This window comes from Camelina sativa, chromosome 17, assembly GCF_000633955.1.
Source record: "Camelina sativa cultivar DH55 chromosome 17, Cs, whole genome shotgun sequence".
Lineage (NCBI taxonomy): Eukaryota > Viridiplantae > Streptophyta > Magnoliopsida > Brassicales > Brassicaceae > Camelina > Camelina sativa.
This window is the reverse complement of record NC_025701.1, coordinates 25,766,999-25,777,076: the sequence shown is the minus strand read 5'-3', so window position 1 is coordinate 25,777,076 and position 10,078 is coordinate 25,766,999. Positions and strand designations below refer to the sequence as shown.

At 31.3% G+C, this 10,078-nt stretch overlaps 1 long non-coding RNA gene across 2 annotated transcripts; it reads right to left on the bottom strand.

The window, feature by feature from the left end:
- LOC104758015 lies at positions 1,218-2,651 on the bottom strand. 2 transcript variants are annotated; one of them, XR_762607.2, is made up of 4 exons: positions 2,291-2,651; positions 1,691-2,000; positions 1,547-1,606; positions 1,218-1,456 (listed from the first exon to the last, which is right to left on the bottom strand). It is a non-coding gene; the product is annotated as an uncharacterized LOC104758015 (long non-coding RNA). The 2 variants fall into 2 exon arrangements; XR_762606.2 differs by lacking the exon at positions 2,291-2,651 and adding an exon at positions 2,089-2,263.

Below are 10,078 nucleotides of genomic sequence, written 5' to 3'. Positions count from 1 at the left end.
AAAAAAAAAAAAAAAAATACTAGTATAGACTAGATTAGGACCCGCGGTACACCGCGGGACAAAATTATTTATAACTAAAATGTTTAAATTATAAGTTGTATTTGTTGGTTAAATATGTTATAATTATATAATAATTGTTAAATAAATCATATAATACCGCAATATAATTTATTTTTTACATAATATTTATTTAATCAATTTAATTAGATATGTCTATTCTCTGATATTGATAGTGTTAACAAAATAATGAAATGATATTTTACCCGTGTAACACCGAATTAATGATATTTTTAATTTATATAAATATCGATAAAACCCGTCCTGTTGTATAACCTGTCCCGATATATTTTAACTCACACTATATCATTTTAATTTTTTATTTTATTGTATCTACCGTATAATATTTATCATATTTAACTTTCAAAAGTTTTAAATATTTTTCATATTTAACCTTTTAAAAATCTTTAAAATAAAGAACCGGAATAAACCAAATAAAAGTTTTTAAAGTTTGAATGGCTGATAAATCAAGGTTTCTACTCGTTTGTATTCAGAATCATTTTGGTCTCTTTTATAGTATAACTCTAAACCATTGCCCAATTTTTTAGACGATGTGGGATATTATTGTACCCGTACTTTTTATTCATCTATTGAGTAATATATGTCCGTTTTTAAAATTTTGTATTACATCATATGCAGAAAAAATCACAATTTTTATTAACTAAATGTATTATAGAATAATTCAAGATAATTTAAATATAAATTCAAATAAAAATGAAAGGGAATCATATATTTATTTGAATGAAGTAGAAAGATTTCCTTATTTTTAAAAATCTTACCTATAATTAATTTTGAAGTTTTGGTAACTAATATTAAAATCAATGCATTAAATGTAAAAACTTTCCAAAAAGTATTTTTGAGCAAAAACTGCTGCAAAAATACTAGTATAGATATGTAAATCACATACAATTTTGATATCGACCAGGACTACCATAATAAATGTAACTCCCCCAAACAATATCATAACCAGATTTAGGAAAAGGTAGGCAACTGTAAAATTAAAAGATAGCCAAACAAAAGAAAAATGAGAAAGGAAAAAGAGTATCTAGGTTTACATCTACATGTTCTCATGTAAGAGCATGGGCATTGGTTAGGGACAATTTTTGGTCCCCCAAATTTAAAAGTATTATTTTAAAAGGTTCTTATTTTTAGTATGAACATTGGTGTCTATTTGTATTTGGTCCCCCAAATAAAATAATAATATTTTAAAAGTTACAAAAATTAACATTAACATTGTTATAACATAAGATTACCATCTAAACAAAGAGGAAACACAAGTGTGAGATTATTTTATAAAATACATACCAACTAAAATCCCAGCTGTGAGATGTAAAAGGCATAAATAAGAATCCATGATGGCTTGTTACCCGATCATTACTATAGAGACCTTTGCAGCACCCTTGCATAAATACAAGAAGAGTAATTCCAAAGTTAGCATCCAGTCTCTTCTAAAAAACAAATCAGATTAACAAAAAAGCAAGAATCTTACGGATTGTGTGTTACTGTGCTCCATTTGTCGGATCAACAAAAGAACCTGTAGGAACGAGACCTAAGTACAATAACAAGTTAAGGAATTCGCTAAAAAGTGTATCCATGTTATGATGGAATGGAAAAAGGTTAGAACATAGGATACAAAAGTGACCATCAATGTATAGTTCACAGCTTTGTTATAATAGACTTCAACGTTTACGGAGGTCGCATTCAGCGCCAAGGGAGAAAAACAATCTCCGTCATCATCTACTGCAGGACTTTACTATGAACTTTGATCTAAGGCCATTGATTCCTTGAGGCATTTCAAAAGCTAACTTTACTACAGTTTGGTGGTTTGAAAGGATAATCGGGAGGGAAGTGAATGGTAACGAGAAACACACCCCCTGAATACGGACTCTCTGCAGGACCCATTATTGTAGCTTGCCAATGAAACATGTCTTCAGCAACTGGACCTATAAATATCAATACAACTCAAGTTCTATTGATATTACTACATTACTCCTCTAACTCTGAGCAGTCTAATAATTAGCAACAGAGCACCTTTGTAATCTCTAGAACACTAAATATATGGCAGATTTGTGACCGCACATAATGGTTAATCACATAATGATCCAACAACAACAAGAAGAACTAATCAAGATAAAACTAGCTCTCTCTCTCTCTCTCTCTCTATGCGTTCCAATCAAACTAATCAAGATAGAACCAATCAATCAATCAATCAATCATCAACGATTTTAGTTACCTCATCTAATTAAGAAGAAGCGATTGCTCTTCAGTGAGACGTAGCTGGCTGTTCCTGGTGGTGATGAGATGATTTGGAAGGAACCGAAGCTTTGGGAACATCTGGTTGATATACTCTAAAGCTTACGAGTTTGAAGGAGAGAGAAAGATTGCAACACCAAACGGTGGGCGATGACTGCCGGCGACTGGGTTCAGATCGTGTGTGGCCACCGGACCCAAGACGAAGACGGAGACGGAGTCGAGATAGAAGAGAGAATTGGAGAACTTTCTCTCGACGACCAGCTTCCACGTGTCCAAGTACACGGACAAAAAACGTCCCCAAATAAGAACCGTTTTTTCGTAATTGGGCTTTTATGATTTAAATTTAAATCCAAATAAATCAGGGGACGGACCGAAACTACGGCGTTGCCCATGGTCTAAACCCACACACTTATAATTTACCTTGATGGATCTAAGAGCAGGTTTATTAAGTTTCTTCATAAGTATCATTAAACACGTTTCCGGTGACAGTCGATGCGATAATTCGAGTGACGAGCACAAAACTCACCATCATTTGATATAGGGTTGCCGCTATATTCTAGCTTGTACTTATTATATTCTCATTTCCTCTTTAGTAAACGACATATACTTTTTTTTAAACTATAATAAGACACCTCTAATCGAGATAGCAAATTACGATCGTTAAACCGATTAAACCGTTAAATCATGATTACTGTTTCACGTTTGACTTAAACGTTTTTAAACCCGGGACCCGATCCAACCTAATCAAATACTTTCTCTTTTTCACAAAAAGTGTCATTCGGGAGATTTTTCATTGTTTCACAAAGACTGTCACTTTACAATTCCAATGTGTTTTTTACATTAAATTTTCTAATTTACCCTTTAACCTAAAACTCATTTTCATTGAATTTAAACTATTAGTTACTTATTAAATAGAGACAAACATGTATAATTCTATATTTTCTTAATTTGTGTGCATTGTGTCAAAATGACATTCTTTATAAAACATAGGGAGTAAATCTAAACGACTAAATCTAAGAAAACAAAGTCAATTTAGGGATTTAGGATTCTTCAAACCATCTCAATTTCTGAAAATTATGAGCAACTCATCAAATTCAAACACTTCAAGTAAGAAAGATGAGCCGAGTAAGAAGAGTAAAGAAGAGGCTGGTCCATCTACAATTCAAGCAAAAGACACTCACAGTCTCACAAGGACCAGATACACTCACACAAGGAAGCAATATCTAGGAGTAATGAAGTCAGATCTAGGGTTAAATGACAAGTAGTTGCAGGTTTTTGTTTGGATTTAGTAGTTGTGTTGCAGGTTTTTGTTTAAGATTCAAATTGTAAACTCAAATTTGGTTTTCAGATATTATTTTGTTAATGTTAGTTGAATGGATGATCTAGGTTGGTTAGCACAAGCCTCACTCAAGCAGGCCAAATTAACAGACCAATTTCAAGAGAAAAAAATTTACACGTAAGAGTAATATAGCTGCTACAACATTACATAATCCAAACAAACAACAACAAAAGCCAATTAACAAAAGTCATAACAACACCTTCCACAACCAGAATAGTAACACCTACACTTTTCCACATAGCCATACAAGTGAGCTCACAATAACAGTTGCAACAACTACCTTCTTCAAAGCTAGCGTAGCCATCTCATGACCCAATTGCTCTTTTACGATCATGACTTGTTTGTCAATCTTCTCATAAATCCTCTTAACAGTCTTCTCAAGGATTTCTTTGTAGAGCTCCAAATTTGTCCTCAGCTCATTGACATCATTGACATCATCTACAGCTCATCCACCATCCTTATTCCGTCTAACAGGCCTTCATCCTCCCTCTTAAACAATTGTTCCTCATTCTCTCTCTAGTACACATACAATCTGGTCAAATTACCATATCAATCAAGAGAATTCAAATTAAAAAGCAAAAAACAGAAACAAATTTACCTTCAATGCTATTGCGCATCGGTAGAATCTTCGGTAAAGGTTATCCTTCGTCTTTGATGTGTACGTGATGATGCTTTCTCCACACCAACAAGTCGTAGGAAAACTCCACGAGGAGCTTCACGATACACTGATGCCCTCTCCACATCAACACGCTTGTATTTGATGAATTGCTCGTTATTTTCAGAAATTGAGATGGTTTGAAGAGTCCTAAATCTCCAATTCGATTTTGTTTTCCTAGATTTAGTTGTTTAGAGTCATATATTTGATTAGGTTGGGACGAGTCCCGGATTTGAAAATGTTTAAGTCAAACGTGAAACAATAATCATGATTTAACGGTTTAATCGAGTTTAATGATCATAATTTGCTATCTCGATTAGAGGTGTCGTATTATAGTTTTTTAAGAAGTACATGTCGTTTTTAAAAGAGGAAATGAAGTTTAGGCTGTTTTATAAAGGGTCAAAAAGTTTGGGTCGAAAAAGTGAGAATATAATAAGTACAGGTTGGAATATAGCGGCAACCTTTTGATATATTATGTTTAAAAGTATACACAATTGGTGTTTGGAAGAAAATCATATAAAATGCTCTAATCTTTGTCCTGAGGGGATTTACCCGCCTAGGCCCTGAATTTTTTAGTAATTAAAAAAAATATATACACGATCTTTTTTTTTCTGTTATATTTATGACGTGCTTTTTGTTCTTTCGGTTCATTGATTATTAAATTAATTATCTATTATTTATATATATAAACAATAAAAAAAATCATGGAAAAGAAAGTTTACAAATCCATGCGATAAAGGTCTAATACTCTAATATTTCGAGTTAAAGAATATTTTTATCAAATCTTGTACTTAATGGACTATAATTTAAAGCAACAACTCTTCGTTAAAGCAAAAAAAAATCCAGTTAAAGTGATTTTCAGTCCTGGAAATATATTATTTCAATGTGGAAAAGAACATAAAAATAATGTAGTCATATACTCCCTATATATCATTTTAATTGATGTGTAGGGTTGTCACACATATTAAGAAATTATTTGTCTTAAAGTTTCTCAAAACTAAAACATTTTATCTATTAATTCAACCAATAGAACACTCTGCAAATTTCGAATAGTCACAATATAGAAAAGTATTATTAATTTGCAATAAAATTTGAAAATAACAGTGAAGTGATCTTAGTGCAGTGGCAGGAGGTAAGTCCATTTGTAGAAGGCACCATCATACCAGGGATCGAGTCCCGCTTCCTACGAATGTAGGAATTTGGCTAATGGACCGGCCAGTTGTGGTCCAATGGTTGACAAAAAAAAAAAAATTGAAAATAACAAATAATTTGAAGCAATAAGAAAACTTTGTTGTCAAAAGCTAAGTATATGATACAAGGGAAGTATACTTTTACAGAATATAAAGAAAAATATACCACAAAAAATTAAATTTTGGTTAGTTGCTACTATCATAAATAAAAATTAGGTGATTGGCCCACCGCACATGCATGGGAAATTTCGAAAATACAAGTTTAAGAATTTGTGACATAATATCATTGTTAGTTTTGGATTGTTTATAGAAAATAGAAATATGTGTTGAATAATTTTTTTAAAGTTGCTGATCAGTGTTACATCAATAATTAGTAATTATATAGCTTTTAAAATTTTGTTTTTAAAAATAAAATTATTCGATGAACACAATCGAAAAATTGATTGTTTCTTTCAGCTCCATTATAAATCTGCTAAATTGCTGGCAATGTATTTGGGGGAAGTTTCAAGCAGTGGGAGGTTATGCAGGAAATGCGTGTTATGTTTGCAAATATGTTTAGAAAAATAATAATAATAATAAGAGCTGTCTAGAGCCAAATATACTCCAGTGATGATATAATCAGGAATCCAGTTTGTTTGTTTGTTTTTTTTTTTTTTTTATTTACTTTGAATTAAAATGTGTTTTCCTCTGTATTTTTTTTTTTGTACCTTGGGACAAATGTTTACACAATTTGTACTTTCATTTTCTTTACTCTGTTTTGAAGAAATTAATTTTCTTATATTGTTGTAAGGAAGTAAGTGTTTTGCATTTCTTACTTTCGTGTACTATATAATCGTAAAAGCATAAAGCCATAAAGCCACTAACCGATTCTTTGGATTGTATATAATTTTCTCACCGACGCAGGAAGTTGTCTTTACAACTTACTTTGATTTTCATGCTTCACGCGTCGGTATGTTAGAACATAAATGGAAATTAAACTAAATATAAAATATAAAACAATAATATAAAGATAATATTTTGCAGTGTTCAAGAAAGCGCTAGGCGGTATGTAGGCGGTGACCCATTAACGATTAGTCGGGGTTTAGGCCTTTTTAGGCGGTTTAGGTGTTTACATTAAAAAAATATTATATATATAATATTATATATAAAATTATGTAAAATATATTTTAGAATAAATAAATTATAGACTAAAATTAGTAAAAATACATTTATATAATTTAGATTAATAACATATGAACATTTATAAATATGTATCTTATTATATAAAGTTTGATGTCAAAATTACTAATTAACAAGATCATGACATGTGTCAATTGTATCATTCAGATGTTGACACGTGTCAATTCTAAATTTATTAGAAATTAAAAAATAAAAATGTAAAAATTCAAAACTTACCATAAAAAGAACTTATATAAAATTAAAATAGAGAAAAGAAAACCTAATAAATAGAAATTCGAAATTTGAAATTATAATCGTCTCATATTTTTTTCACTAATCAAATAATTTATTCAAAAGACCGTTATTGTATGAGTATGTAAGATTAACGTATGTGTTTTTGTAACTATAAAAATATTAAAGTAAAAAGATATATAATAGGTTATTTAATGTGTTCATCAGTAAAATTTGTTAGTTGTAGTAAAGACTAAAGAGTAAATATTACAAGTAAAACATTTTTGTGTGTACAAATACATTTTAGTGGTAATGTAGATAGTATATTTGTAAATGGATATACATTAGTGTATTATAGCAAAAAAAAAAAACAACTATTTTCTATAACTAAAAGTTTATCTCTTTACTTTTATACATTGTTTTTACTTATGAAAAGAATTAAATATATATTCTTTGTTAAATTTCATTTCCTTTTGGCAACTTTGTTAAATTTCATTTTATTTTAATAACTTTGAACTCATCTACAACTATTTTCTTTAACTAAAAGTGAATCTATTTACTTTTTTTTTCTCAACCAAACAATAAATTAAAAGGAAATTCCTCAGTTAGTTGCCCAAGCCGGAGGGAAGGGGTTTATTAAAGAAACTTCAGAAATAAGAGAACGCAAAACACATGCAAGATACTCCGCCTTCGTATTTGCTGCACGCGGGATCCAGGAGATGAAGAATAGTAGGAAGGACTCCAACGAGTTAAACTCATCGAGCAGGTTGGAGAAAGACGGACAATCTTAGACTGCACCATAATAAGTAACTCAGCACAATCAGTCTCAAAATGTTGACAAGTGATTCCTACAGCACGTATCCGCTCCATGACCCACAACAACTCTTCTAACTCCAAATACAGGGGGGAGAGGCACCGTCTTAGACACGAGGTGAAAAACATGGACATGCGAAGATAGAGATGGAGCTGACATGACCACCGTAAAAGAGAGTGCCTCTTCCCAGGCTAACTTATCACCCAAAACATTATCCATTATATCATTTGCCTCAATCTCTAAACTTTGAAAAACTTTTTTGTTTATGGCTTTCCAGATTGTCCATAAAATTCATGGTAATTGAAGAAGTTGATCAGGATCACCCATTTGAGAGGCACCCTTCTAGAAAAAAAAATTCAAATTCGATTACACCGACTCATACGTAAAACCCTCTGACGAGACCAGAGTTGGAGATAAATCCCAAACTTCACACGAGCGAGGACATTCAAAGAAAACATGATTAATAGTCTCAACCGCAGAGTCGCACCTTTTACACCAAATGTCACGTTGGATACCTCGGTGTATCTATTTACTTTTATAGATAGATTACTAAAATATCTACTTTATATTCTTTTAAATTTATTTTTATTTTTCAAAATCTAACCCGCACATCGGGCGGATTCTAATCTAGTATGAATATAAAACTTAAAAATTTAAATATATTTAGTTAAAAATAAAAAATATATATTAAAATAATATTATATAATTTTTATGCGGTTTAAGCGGTTGTCTAGGCGTCTGCTGAGCGTCTAGCGCCTAGACGGCGCCTACGCGGCCGCCTAGACCGCTTTCTTAAACACTGATATTTTGAAACAGAAATAGAAAGGTCTCTCTAAAACTTAAAAACCACCGGAAAGCTCTAAACGCAAAGGATTAAAGATGACTAATCCCTTAATTTATTAGTGATTGAAACACAAATTACGGTTACCAAAAAAAAAAATGTTAAGGATATCAAATCATGAACACACAAATGAAAACTATTTACTGATGGACATCTCGTTTGAAATTGGTTTTGATACGATATTTTCAATGTAGTTTGATGCTTAGAAAAAATATATATATATATATAATCAATATATTTTATCTTTATCAGTTAGTGTGGGTTATTCTTAAGTGGTACGATCCATGTCTTAAACTTAAAATATCTTAGATTTATTTTATTAGTTCATGGTTGTTGACTTGAATTCTCTTTTAAAATTGAATAGAAACTATATTTAAATTTATAAAAAATATATTAGATTTATTTAACCTCATCAGAACCATATCCACCTGGTTCACCTTCCATATTAAACACATTACACCAAACACTGGTTTTTGTAGCTAAAAAGTTATTTATCTAGGTTATGTTAATTCTATGTAGCTAGTTACTAACTTTTATATTAGTAACTGAAAAAATCTTTTGCTTGTGACCTTTTTGTAGTGGACATTTTTCTTTTGCTTTTCTGTCGTTGATTTTGTTTGTAACCCTTTATATTTCATGTGAAAAAAGTCTATATATAATAATAAAAATCAAACCTTTACATGTATAACGACTTGTGCAAACAAAAAGCCAGTAACTAAGCCTCTGATTAGTGAATTACATAGCATTGAATTATATAATCAATGCTTAACAAAAAAAAAACTATTTTTTTCCCTTTGTGATGAAAAAAACTTAGATACGTACACAATCGCTATATATAGTTTATGCAAAGGCAAAAATAAATTTTAAAATAAAGTCAATATCAATGGGTCATTAATACTGATCATTAGTGTCCACGGCCTCTCCTGCTCGGTCCAGACGCTAACCGGAAAGCCAAGCTCCTCATCAAAAGATGGTCTCTCGAACCATTCACCGCCCCCGAGAAAAAGCCAAAACCACCACTCTCTACGGTGCCAGTCGCTTGATCACAGCCTGTCGCCATCTGCTCTGTTCTCAAGGCTCTGCAATCAACTCCTCCAAGAATCGAAAACACCTCCACCAATAAGACGATGCACAACAAGATCATAATCTTCTTCTCCATCGATCGATCTTTGACTTTAACTTTAACTTCAATTGATTACTTCTCTCTGAGTTCTCTCTTTTTAGAATGTTGGCTTTGTGAATAAAGGAGTTGTTGAGATATTGAGTTGGAAGGCTGGTACGTAGGGTGTTATATAGTTGTGTGTAGGTGCGTGTGTAAGGAAAGTGCATTTATTGACCAAATGATAATGTTGGACTAATTGATTTGGACTTCGCGTTCTTTTTATACAAATAGTAAATATATTTTATGTCCTTTGAAAATTTCATGTAGCATATTTTTTAAATGTGTGTATTCAGAACGATTAAAAACTGCTCTCAAACTTTTAATTTGTACATGTTGTGCAAATGTTGTTATTGACTACTTAAATATTCGAACTGTTTT